Source organism: Petaurus breviceps, unplaced genomic scaffold (assembly GCF_028583685.1).
Source record: "Petaurus breviceps papuanus isolate PSGF00001 unplaced genomic scaffold, PetGlider_PUasm1.0 90822, whole genome shotgun sequence".
Classification (NCBI taxonomy): domain Eukaryota; kingdom Metazoa; phylum Chordata; class Mammalia; order Diprotodontia; family Petauridae; genus Petaurus; species Petaurus breviceps.
In genome coordinates, this window is record NW_027187351.1 from 19,077,153 (window position 1) to 19,088,762 (window position 11,610).

Sequence of the window (11,610 nt, forward strand, 5' to 3'; positions counted from 1 at the left end):
AAAAGAAAAGTGTATGATATGGAAAAGGAGCTCCAAAAAATTAACCAAGGAAAATGATTTGCTGAAAACTGGAAGCAACCAAATTGAAACAAATAAATCTATGAAGAATCAAGAATTAGTCAAACAAAACAACAAGAATGAAAAATTAGAAAAAGAGGTAAAATACCTCAATGGAAAAATAACTGACCTGGAAAACAGATCCAGGAGAGATAATCTGAGAATCATAAGGCCTACCAGAAAATCAAGATGAAAAAACTGACCCTGGACGATATTCTCCAAGAGCTCATTAAGGAAAACTGCCCTGATATACTAGAAACTGAGGGTAAAATAGAAATCAAGAAAATCCACAGGACACCTGCTGAAAGAGATCCCAAACTGAAAAGTCCTTGAATTGTTGTGGCCAAATTCCAGGACTACCAGGTAAAAGAAAAAATACTTCAAGTGGCAAGAAAGAAACAATTCAAATATAGAGGGTCCACAGTGCATAGGATTTGGCAGCATCTACACTGAAAGATAGGAGGCAATGGAATAAAATTTTCCAGAAGGCAAAAGAGCTCATGTTACAACCAAGGATCACATACCCAGTGAGACTGAGCATATTCTTCCAGGCAAAGAGATGGTCATTCAATGATATGACAGAGTTCCAGATCTTCCTGATAAAAAAAAGCCAGAGCTCAATGGGAAATTCAGCCTCCAATTACAAGATGCAACAGTGATGTAGAAAGGGATGCCTAGGATACACCTCACCACATACCTCTCCCTGAGTCAAAATTCACTCTTTCATCAATTTCTGAGCTCCTCAAATTCAGAGCTGCACTTCAGCTGCCCCTATGCCCCTTTTTGAGTTCAACCACCAGAAAGCCAGCAACCAAAGAAACAGGTGATATTCACTGACATAAAGTGGCTGCCTCCAATCACCTTCAACATTTTTTCTTATGATGTTATAAATTCTAAAGAGAAATTGCGATCCCTGAGGAGAATGTTGCAATTGATGCCACCTTGCCCCCATGGAGGTTTATAGCTATGCCCATGGTTTCTCTCAGCCCTTGAATAACTATGGTCACTTTTACAAGTGCCTGAAGACCCAGAAGGTGTGCCTGGAGCAGTGTGCCAACCAGAGGCCCTTCTTACAATGTACAGTCCAGGTGCACAACCTGGGATATGAGAAGATTGTGCAAATGCACATCACCTTCCTAGAGACCAATAAAAGGCTGAACAAAATTACTAGCTGGGCACAGAATTCAAGTGGTTTTCATCCTCCTACCACAAAACTGAAATGACCTACCTGGCTTTTGTGTGAGGCTACATGCGTTGTTTTAATATAGGAAGCTTCCTTTAAGAAGACACTGGCAGTACTGTAGTTTTGCAGAATTTTAGGGTTGATTTTAAACTAGAGGGGGGTTGACTTAATGTTTTAATTACCTGTATATTTATATAGAGGTTGCTATCTGGCTTAGTGGATAGAGCACTGGGCCTTGAATTAGGAACACTTGAGTTCAAATGTGATCTCAGACACTTACTAGCTCTGTGACCCATGATAAGTCACTTAACCTCCCTTTGCCTTAATTCAAGGAGAAGGAAATTACAAACTAAACCAGTCTCTTTGTTAAGAGGTATGACTATTAAATAACCAATTATTAGAGATCTGGGTTTTTTTCCTTCCTATTTCCTCATTCTCTACTAGGTTAAGTCACCATTTGGAGGACTTTGATGATAATAAAATCGTATTAAGTTTCTCCTAAATCTTTTTCAGGCTCCACTCACTGCAGAAGCCTATTGTTTTCAACTCCAGCTTGGGTGGGGGAGTAGAAACTTTGTCTTAATTGCACTACTATGGGTTGGTCTGGGAGTAAGAGGGACATAATCAGTTATATTCAGGTCCATTTCATATTATAATATCCATTCTCTCATTAATTGTTAACCAACCAGAGTTGGATTGCTGCATGTTGGGAACACCCCTTCTCTTCCAAGGGCAGATGGAGCATCAAGAAGTCTCCAAGATCTCTCTTTTGTTCCTGAGAGATGGACAAATGACTAATTCTTTTATTAATTATCCATTATCAAAAGTTAATAAAATTCTTATTTATCCAGAAAAAAATTAAATCTGAACATATGGAAAAGGAGCTTCAAAAATTAACCAAGGAAAATAATTCACTAAAAATTAGAATCAGTCAAGTCAAAGCTGATGACTCTCTGACGCATCAAGAATTAATCAAACAAATCATAAATATTGAAAAGTTAGGGGAAAATGTAAAATATTTTGTTAATCTTTTTTTTTTCCTGACATAAAGCAAGCAGGGTTTTTTTTCCACACAGAGAAAGAACTAAACCAAAAAATGAATAATAGAATGATTATAATCATAAGAATAGTATTCAGCTTTTCTCAAAGTAAACACGAATTAATAGCTTTTTATTCAATGTTTGATTAGGGAATGAAATAGCTGACAGTTTGCATTCATACCGTGATGCTCTGCTAGACAGAGGGCCTACCTGGTTTCCAGAAAAGAAATCTTATATACAATTTTTGCTACTTTCTGAGAAAGTGAGGATGGATCAGTAATTTGAATGTCTATCAGGTCAAAAATGCCTCCTCTCAAAGAGCCTTAGAAAGCTACAAGAGAAGCTTTCTATTTTACTTTTTTGAGAAAAAGGTCTCAAAGAAAGGAATTTTAAAATTTTAATTAATTAATTTTTAGTTTTCCAAATTTAGCTTTATAATGTTTATAGTGTTTTGAGTTCTAAATCCCCCCAACTCCACAATAACTCAAGCAATATGATATATATGTTAGTGACCCATGTACAAGCATATTAACCATATTTCCACATTTTCATGTTGTGAAAGAAGAATCAAAAAAAAAAAAAGAGAAAAGCCATGAATATGGATAGCATTTTCCATCATGAATCTTTTGTAAGTTGTCGTAGACTCTTGAATTGCTGATAAGAGTTAAATCCATCACAGGTGATCATAGTACAATGTTGCTGTCACTGTGTACAATGATTTCCTAGTTCTGCTCTCTTCACTCAGCAGCGGTTCATGTTTTATAGACTTTGGGCATATTTCCAAAGTACTCTCCAGAATGGTTGGACCAATTCACAACTCCATTAACAGTGAACTGCTTTCTCAGTTTTCCAACATGCCCTCCAACATGTATTATTTTCCTGTTTTGTTATGTTAGCCAATTTTATGGGTATGCTGTGGCACTTCAAAGGGGTTTTAGTTTTCATTTCTCTAATCAATAGTGATTTAGAACATATTTTCATATGACTATACAGAGCTTTAATTACTTCATATAAAAAGTGCCTGTTCCTATCCTTTCACCTTTTGTCATTTGGGGAATGACTTGTAATCTTATAAATTTCACTCAGTTCTCAGTATATTTTGGAAATGAAGCTTTTAAGGTGTTATTTTCTTCAGTATTTTTTTGCATCTCCTTTAGCAAGCTGTTGGCTCATTTTAATGATTTTCTTACATCACTCATTTCTCTTGCCAATTTTTCCTCTAATTCTCTTAATTGGCTTTCAAAAATCCTTTTTGAGCTCTTCCATGGCTAGTGACCAATTCATATTTTTTCTTGGAAACATTTGATGAAGGAGTTTTGAGTTTATTGTCTTCTTCTGCTTGTATGTTTTGATCTTCTTTGTCACCAGAGTAAGATTATATAGTCTGAGATTTTAAAAGTTGTTTGCTCATCTTACCAGTCAAATATTTGACTTTCTAACTCTTTGTCAAGGTAGGACTCAGCTTCCCTGGTTGGGGGGAGGGTGGAGTGGATGTACTGTCTGAGGTTTCAGGGGTTTTGTGCAGCTGTTTTCAGAGACACTTCTAGGGATCTGTACATTTTCAGTTCTTCCAAGGTTGTATGTTCAAAGGAGAGGTGTTTGTTCCTCTTCTGGCCTGTGCTCAGGGTTGTGAGTGACCCCAAGCATTCTTTTTCTGCCTTGAAACTGTGAGGAGGATTCCGTCTCCACTGCTATCACAAGCTCCATCATGCCAGCGCTGCTCCTCACCCTAGGACCACGCCGTAGGACTCCAATCAGATGCAAGTAGGGCAAAGCAAGAGATTCCTACTTCAGTGCCAATAAAGAGAAAGCTAATATCCACTGCTCATAAGCTGCTTCTTCCCCACACTTTCTGTGGGCAAGAAGCTCTGGAAGCAGCCACCACTGCTGCTGCTACTGCTCCTGCAGCTGCCACATCTGTTAGAGTATTCGGGTTTATCAAAGAGGAGATTGGTATAGTCATTGGCTACTGCATATTGTGTACCTAACTTATTCCACTAATCCACCATTCTATTTATTAAACAGTTTTGATGATTATTGCTCTATAAAGCAGTTTTCGGTATGCTATAGGTAGGCCACTTTCTCTTGCATTTCCTTTCATTAATTCCTTTTATATTTGAGACTTTTGTTCTTCCAGATGAATTACATCATTATTTTTCTTTCTATATAAAACAATTTTGGATAGTTTGATTGGAATGGCACTGAATAAGTTAATTAATTTAGGTAGAATTGCCATTTTAATTTTTGTATACTAGCTTGCTCTACCCATGAGCAAGTGATGTTTTTTCCAATAATTTAGATCTGACTAAATTTGTGGGAAAAGTGTTTTGTAGGTGTGTTCATATATTCTTCCTGGGTTTTTCTCAGCTGGTAGATTCCTCAATATTTTATAATATCTATGGTAACCTTAAATGGAATTTCTCTTTCTATCTCTTGCTGGTGAGTTCTGTTAGTAACATAGAGACATGTTGTTGATTTATGTGGATTTATTTTATGTCCTGCAACTTTGTTAAAGTTATATATTATTTCTAATAAATTTTTACTTGATTCTCTAGGATTTTCTATGTGTAACTTCATATCATCTGCAAAGAGTGGTAGCAAAGTTCCTTTTTTTCTTGCCTATTCTAAGGCAAGGATATTCTTCAATTGCTTTAATTTCTATTATTGCTAAAGCTAACATTTCTAGTATAATAATGAATAATGGACATTATTGCTTCACCTCTGATCTTATTGGAAATGCTTCTAGCTTATCCCCATTACATTTAATGTTTGCTGAATGTTTTAGATAGATGCTACTTATCAATTTAAGGAAATCTGAATTTATTCTGATGCTCTCTAGTGTTTTTAATAAGAATGGGTATTAGATTTTATCAAAAGATTTTTTTCTTCTTCTATTGAGATAATCATATTATTTCTATTATTTTTGTTTTTGATATAATTAATTATCCTAATAATTTCCCTAATATTGAAGCAGCACTGCATACCTGATATAAAAACTAACTGCCCATAGTGTATTACCCTTATTATAATTTTCTATAATGTGAAAAATTTTGCTTAATTTTTTTGGAATATATACATGTTAGAGAAATCGCACTATAATTTTCTTTCTCTGTTTTGTCTCTTCATGGTTAGTTGTTGACGCCATTTTTATATTATGAAAATAATCCAGTAGAACTCCTTCTTTGCCTCTTTTTCCAAGTAGTTTGCAAAATATTGAAATGAATTGTTCTTTAAGAGTCTGGTAGAATTTAGTTGTAAATGCATCTGGCCTTGGAGATTTTTTTTCTTACAGAGTTCATTGATGGCTTGTTCAAATATTTTTTTTCCTTAAATTTAATTATTTCAGTATTATATTTTCTCTTTGTCTAATCTGGGCAATATATATGTGTGTGTATATATATACATATATAGAGAGAATTTGATATATACATATGTATATATACATATGTGCATACATGTGTGTATATGTATGTGTATGAATATATCAATCAATCAATCAATCTATTGATCAATTCATCCACTTCACTTGGATTGCCATATATATTATTGTACAGTTGGGCAAAAACAAAAACAAAACTTCCTAAACATTGTTTTAATTTTCTCTTCATTGGTTGTAAATTTACCATTTTAATTTTTCATATGGGTAATTTGGTTTTCTTCTCTTTAACCAAATTAACAAATGAGTTATTTATTTTATTGTTTTTCCCCATAAAACCAGTTCATTAGTGTTATATTTTAGTTTATTGTTTTTCTTAATTTTAATTTTATTAATCCCTCATTTGACTTTCACAATTTATATCTTGGTATTTATTTAGGGATTTTAATTTGTTCTTTATATAACTTTTTTCATTGTATGCCCAATTTATTGATATTCTCTTTCTCTATTTTATCCATTTAAGCATTATAGATTAAAAAAAAGCCTAAGAACTGCCTTGACTTCATCCCATAAGTCTTGGAATGTTGTCGCTTTGCCGTAATTCTCTTTGATGAAGTTACTGGTTGCTTATCTGATTTATTGTTTGAACAAGTCTTTCTTTAATATTAGATTGCTTAGTTTCCAATTAATTTTTAGTCTATCTGTCAATGGCCCTTTATCACATTTAATTTTTGTTACATCAAGATAGAGTTACAACTTAGGCCTTTCTGCATTGAATTGTGAGGTTTTTATGCCCTAAAGCATTGTCAATTTTTGTGTAGGTGCTATGTTCCATTGAGACAAAGGTATATTCCTATCTATCACCATTCATTTCTCTCCCAGAGATATACCTCATTTAACTTTCTAAAATTCTATTCACCTCCTCAAATTCATTATTGTTTATTTTGTGGTAAAAATTTATCTGGTTTTGACAGTGGTGGTTTGAGGTCTCCCATAAGTAAAGTTTTGCTGTCTATTTCTTCATGTAACTCACTTAATTTTTCCTCTAAGAATTTGGATGCTATACCACTTCCTATGATTCAAATGGATATTACTTCATTTTACATGATACCTTCTCACAAGATGTAGTTTCCTTCCTTTTCTATTTCAATTAGATCCATTTGGCTTTTGCTTTGTCTCAGATCAGGATTGCTACCCTACTGTTTTCACTTTAGTTGAGCACAATATATTCTTCTCCAGGCTTTTACCTTTACTCTGTGTGTATCTCACTGGTTCAGATGTGTTTATTGTAGGATTGTAGTTTTTAATCCACTCTGTTATCTACTTCTTTTTTATGGAAGAGTTCAGCCCATTCACATTAAAAGGTTTATGATTGCTAAATATGTCTTCCTCTCTATCCCATTTCCCCTTCTGTTTATGAATTTCTCTCTTCTTTTTCCCTTTGCCTCCTTCCCAGTGTTTTTCTTCTGACCTTCACCTCTCTCAATCTGCACTCCCTTCTATATGCCCACATTCCTTTTCTTTCCTCTTTGGCCTAGTACTTTTTCCCTCCCATCTACCCTTTTTCTCTCTACTCCCTCCATTTTCTTTCCATGTTCCCCTCCTACTTCTTATATGCTAAAATAGATTTCTATACCCAAATGAGTGTGTATGTTATTCTCTCTTGAGAAAAATCCAGTGAGACTAAGTTTTAAACAATGCTCACTTGCCTCCCTTCTTTCCCTCTACTGTAATAGGTCTTTGTGCCTCTTTGTGGGATGTAATTTTTCCTTTTCTACCTTCTTTCCTTTCCTTCCAGGAAAATCCTTTCCCATGTTAATTAATGTTTACATCATTACATAAAAGTCAACTTATACCCACATCTTCTGTTCTTCTGTTTATGCAAACATATTCCATATATACATACATACATACATACATATATATAAGCATAAAAATGTACATGGGATATGTCTGTATATAGATAGATAGATAGGCAGATAGATAGATAGATTGATAGATATATCCCACATACATTTTTATGATTTGCTTGAGTCGTATATTTGAACAAGAAACTTTTGGTTCAACTCTGTTATTTTAAAAATTAATTAATTTATTTTAATCAAGACAGTCTGGAAGTTCCCTACGTCATTGAATGTCCATATCTTTCCCTGAATGATAATGTTCAGTTTTTCTGCGTAGGTGATTCTTGGTTGTAATCCAACTTCTTTTGCCTTTCTGAACATCATATTCCAAGTACTCTAAACCTTTGATGTAGAAGCTGCTAAATCCTGCATAATCCTAACTGTGATTCCATGATATTTAAATTGTATCTTTGTGGATGTTTGAAGTATATTCTCCTTGATCTTATGAAAATGGAATTTTGCTTTACATTCTTCCTTTGAGTTTCCATTTCGAGATGGCTTTCAGGAGGTGGATTCCTTCAATGACTATTTTGCCTTTGATTCTAGGACCTCAGGGATGTTTTCCTTGATAATTTCTTGAAAGGTACTGCACATATTTTTTTAATCATGGTTTTCAGGTAGAACAATAATTATTAAATTATCTCTCCTTGATCTGTTTTTCAGAGAGGTATTTTACATTTTCTTCTATTTTTCCATTCTTTTGATTTTGTTTGACTGATTTTTGATATCTCATAGGATCCTTAGCTTCCACTTGTCCAGTTCTAATTTTTAAGTATTTTTTTTTCTGTTTGCTTTTTTAGCTTGTTTTCCATTTGGTGAATTCCACTTTTTAAGGAACCATTTTTCTCATTGGATTTCAGTCCCCTCACCACACTTTTGCCAATTCCATTTTTAAGGAATTATCTTCTTCAGTCTATTTTTGTTCTTCTTTTTCCAAGTTTCTGACTCTCTCTTGCATACCTCTCATTTCTTTTCCTAACTTTTGTTCCCCCTCTCTTATTTGACTTTTCAAATATTTCTTGAAGTCTTCCAAGGAAGTTTTTGGTTCTTGGGACCAATTCATACTCTACTTTGAGGTTTCAGATATAGGTATATTGAAAATGTTGTCCTCTTCTGAGTTTGTGTTTCATTTCTCCTTGTCCCGATAGAAGCTGTCTATGATCATTGTTTTTTTTTTTTGCTTTTAATTCATCCTATTTGTCTATTGCCTGGCTTTTAAAGTTGAACTCTCCTGCTGGAGCACACAGGGAACTGTATGAAACTTCTTGTGTTGTGGGCCAGGAGCATGGCCACTGCTTTTGTTCTTTGGAGCCTCAGCTGCTGGCAGCTGGATGCTAAACATGTCTTTCATCTTTCCTGGTGCTGAGGTGGGGTCCTAGTGATGGTGTCTACATGTACTGAGGCCAGGTGGGATTTTTATGCATTTTCCCCAGGGTATGCTGATAAACATGTAGATATATCTCCTGGAGGACCACAGATTGCTCAGGGATAACTACTGCTGGATGAAACCAGAGCATGGAGATTTCTCTCTGGACCCTGGAGGATGCCTCCCTCCCCAACACTGTGCTGATACACATAGTGGTTCTCTGAGCTGAAGTCAACTACTTCCCTGGGCTATGCTAAAGTGTGTGTGGGGTTATTGTTTTGGCATTTGCCTGCCCTCCACCCTGAGGGCTCAGGATATCCCACTGGTTTGTTGATTTGAGTTTTGCTGCTGGCTTGTTGGGACAATTCCTTTCCTGGAATGTGTTCCTTTTTACCATGTGAATTGGATCATTCTTGCTGATCCTCCATGTTTCCTGAGCTAAGAGACTGTTCCACTCTGTTTTTGATTGTCTCTGCTATTCCAGGATTTTTTGCTTGGGTACTATTTTCTGGTTCTTTAGAGTTCAATATGGGAGAGTGACAGCAATTTACTGCTTACTCCACCATCTTGGTCCTGGAAGTTAATATTCCTCTCCATTTCTTTGATCTCATGACATGAACCTAACATCTTTTCTGAATATAGATCAATCCCTCTATCAGCAAGTGAATACTATCAGACTAGGCACTGTTTCAAACACCAATGATATTAAGAAAAAAGTGAACTAGTCCCTGCTTTCATGGAGCTTATATTATAACATGAGGAAATATAGACATATAAAAGGCACATATCAGTACTGATAATACTTACAGATACCAATATTCTTAGTAGTAGTTTTCTTTATGAGATACTAGAACAATTATTTAATTCATTGAAAAAACTCAGTGCAACCAAGCAATTATTATGATAACACCTTCCCCAACTTAAAAAAAAATCAGATGATTTTTGAAGTTCCAATCAGATTTGTTGCTATTACTGTGGAGAGTGGGTTTGGTTGGAGGATATTATAGACCATTAAATATAGACTTACCAGATATATTTTAAATTATATTTTCAAAAAATTCTATGAATACACATGAACTTGGGAAATACTATTAAATTCATTCTATGACATTATATATTAATGTAAATATTTGTATTTGTATACATATGTGTTTATTTTATACATGTATCTGTACACATACACATATGTGTATATGTGAGAGAGAGAGGTTAGCTTATCATCTTTGCAATTTGTCAAAAATCTCCAGACAATAGAATTCTAATTACTTTGGTGATAAAGATAACCATTTGTATAAAGAGTACATTATCTCCATTCTTTTTCTTAAATGTAAAACCAGAAAGAACTGAGAAAATACATATTAATCTGAATCTCAGTATAAATTTTCCACATGTAGGTATTTGCATCCAAGTGAATTTTAAATGTGTAAAAATTACTTGGAAATTGTTAGTGATAAGATATATGATATTTATACATTATGTTTCAAGTGTATTCCTTGATCTGGCAGGAAAAAAGAAAATAAAACATCGAAGAAGATCAAAAGGATGTTCCAAATCTAAAATGGATGTAAAGGTTTATTTCAGAAAGCAATAACCTCTTAGTGTTATATTCATCAGTCTGTTTCCTGATGCTTCCAGCAATATTTTAACTTATGGATGGTTGACAGTGACTCTTTACAATGTAGATTACAGGGGACAATAGTATTGCTTTGCTTTTATATGGCCCATGTATCAATCGCAATATACAAAATCTGTGGTCTGTGAAAAGCCTAGTCACCAATTATAAGAGACATCTGATGCTTGCCTAGAAGATAGTGTATCATAATTGATATGTTTGGCCAATATAAATGTTTAGCCAATATAAATATCTCAAACCAAATGCCCCACATCTTTTTCAAGGGCCAATACAACTCCTGACATCCCCAGCAATGTAAGATGAAGCATGAACAAGTTGACATGAGATCAATCTCATTGCATCGCATCAGCAACAATCCATCAGACAAATAGATTATGGGGTTGGAGGTAACATTTTTATTTATCTTCCATTTCTAGATCAGGGAACTTGCAAAAATGATCTGATACCTTATATAACTCAGAGCTTTGCTGCAAAGTATGTACCAAAATGCCTCATACCTTGATTGCTCTGACAAAAGAATAATGGAAAAATGTCTTTATAATATTTAAAACAGAAATACAGCACAGAATTTAAGAGAAGTGAGTATTTTTCTTACTTTAGTAAAATCAAGTATCTGTTTAATAGAGAATTGAGGCATTTTAGTAGAGAATTGAGGCATTTTCTGAATTAGTGTGACAATGTGGCATTTCATTTCAATTATCTAGATGATATACTAAATTCTCCACATCATGGTTTTCTTTTAATACACACAAATTCCATAGTTTATAAGGAATGATGTTTTTCAAGTTTAGTTGTATGTGTAGATTTTAAAATGTGATATAAAATTCAATTTAAAATGTGAAATTTTTGGGTTTTCAGGGGCAGACACCCTGTTATATGTCTGATATTAGGGAAGAACTCAGTGAATATGGGTAGTACTCTCACCAATCTACAGAATTTTGGAATCTATTACCACAAAATTCAAAACAGAAGGATAAAGGAAGTGTGAAGGGGAAAATATAGACTTAATTTAAAATTACCAGACAAACTATATAGCCCTAATTGATCAATT

General features: G+C 34.2%; 1 pseudogene; it reads left to right on the forward strand.

Moving 5' to 3' along the window:
* The first annotated feature begins 727 nt into the window (after positions 1 to 727).
* Positions 728 to 1,280, forward strand: LOC138148096 (protein phosphatase 1 regulatory subunit 3C-like; annotated as a pseudogene).
* The last annotated feature ends 10,330 nt before the right edge of the window (positions 1,281 to 11,610 follow it).